Here is a 2,325-nt window from a genome sequence, read left to right as displayed (position 1 = left end):
ATCATAATAATATTGATATATTGATAAGTAATAGTTATTAATTTATCTTTTTATAAATTAAATAATAATAATAATAATAATAATAATAATAATAATAATAATAATAATAATTGATATATTGATAAGTAATAATTATTAATTTTTTATTTCATTGACTTCCGTAAAAAAATCAATCAAAATTCTCAAATTATCCCTATCTCTTTTGATAATTATTTTCAACCCCTACTTTCTCATTCTCCACAAAGGCATCGTATTTGCCTCTTGCTCCACCGCATGCCACTATTGAATCTTTCACTGTTACAATTGAATTTTGAGTGGCAACAACCCTCATAACTATACACAAGCTATCAAATCTTTCTCTTATGTACATCATGTGTAGTTTGAGGATCGTTGCCACTCTAAATTCAATTTTGGCGGAGGAAGATTTGGCAATGCTGTGTGGTGGAGGAAGAGGAAAATGTGATGACTTGTGGAGGATGAAGAGGTAGATATTGAAGATAATGAAAGGATATGGATAATTTGAAATTTCGAGTGATTTTTTAAAGAAGTTAGTGAAAATTTAGGATTTAGATACTTTTGTCAAATGGACTTCTTTTTCATGGGTACAACGTCAGTTTTGTTCTTTTGTAGGCAGTTTTATCAGCGTTATAAACATTTGTGTGTACAAATATAGCTTCTTTGAATAAAGTAAAATAAAAAAATGGGATAAGTATCGTTTTGGTCTCTAAGATTTGTGGTTAAAATCAAAATCATTCTTAACCTTTTTTTAATTCAAAATCATCCTCAACGTTGCATTTCGAATTAAAATCATCCCTTTAAAATTTTTCGGACAAAAATGCCATTTTCTTTGTTCTAACTCTAATTTGATCATCCACCACTATCACCCTTTTACTTCTACCAAATACCAACATTCAAATTCAAGAACACAATATTCAACAACAATACAATATTCAAATTCAAACAACTATATCTATTTCATCTATTTCCAACAACAACACAACATTCAAATTCAAGAACAACAACAACAACATCATCTATTGTAACATAATCTTTTAAATTCAACAACAACAACACATCATTCATATTTTTTTTGAAAGAAAAAAAACTAAATCAGAGAGAGATAAGAGGAGTAATGGAGAGCTGGGCATTGGCGGCGACAAAATTCGCTGCCATAGCCGTTGGTTGGCTCATTAGAAAGAGAGATTGAGAAAAGAGGAAGAATGCCGGGGGTGTGGAGGGAGAGAAAGAGAGAGAGCTTGCCGAAAAGAAGAAGAGAAGATATGAGATTGCTGCTGAAATCGTCACCATCACTGTTGCTACTACTGCTGAAATCACTGTGATCGTTGCTCATGTTCTTCGAAATCGCTGCCAAAAAAGGAAGAAAGAGGAGATCTAAAACCCGTCAATGGCGACGGTGGCACACTCAATCTCACCGACGCTGTCCCTTCTTATCCTCTCTTCTTCTTACTCCTCCTCTTCTTCTCACTCACCCTCTCTGCTTCTTTCTTCTTTTCGTTTCTTTTGAATGTGTGCGAGTGACAAGAAGAACATCAGAATTAGAAGAAGAAAGAATGGGTAGTCTGATGGAGATGGTGATAGAATTAGTGAGATAAAGGTAAAATAGTCAAATGGATGATTTTAAAGATAATTTCAACGTTGAAAACCATTTCGAATGAAAAAAAAAAGATCAGGAACGATTTTAATTTTGATCTTAAACCTTAAGGACTAAAAAAGTACTTATCCCTAAAAATATTATACAAAACAAAAAACACACTCAAATATTATAAACTATGTTATAATGGAATAAATGTTTTACATCATCATCTAATTTTTTTTTTTTGGATTATTGGATCAACAAAAGTTATAATTATCCTTCTTACCCTCTACTCTAGTTATTTTGATTAAGAATAAAAAAATCATTTGCTACTCCACAATGACTAATATAACTTATATAACGTCACCAAAAAAATATATATATATAACTTATATAACGGAATGTAAGTTTGTTTAGCTAAATGTTACAATCGAGTTTTACCATCATATTAGTGTTACTTTTATATGGTTATAGGCAAAAACTTTACCGATATCATAGTAGCCATGTATATTATTCTAGAAAATATCAAGAGAAAATAAGAATCTAGTTCAGATATGGATTTGATTTTCTAAATCCAAGGTTATGGTAGTATCTCTGAACAATAGGAACAATAATTGCCACAAGGCATGATGAGGGCCGAAAAAAAAAGAAAGAAATGTTCTAATGAGAGAAAAAATTCCAATTGCTTGATTTCATTTCCCCTGCAACAAATATTACAATTACAACAATAA

The sequence above is a fragment of the Arachis ipaensis genome, chromosome B01, assembly GCF_000816755.2.
Source record: "Arachis ipaensis cultivar K30076 chromosome B01, Araip1.1, whole genome shotgun sequence".
NCBI classification, from domain to species: Eukaryota; Viridiplantae; Streptophyta; class Magnoliopsida; order Fabales; family Fabaceae; genus Arachis; species Arachis ipaensis.
This window is presented reverse-complemented; position numbering follows the sequence as displayed.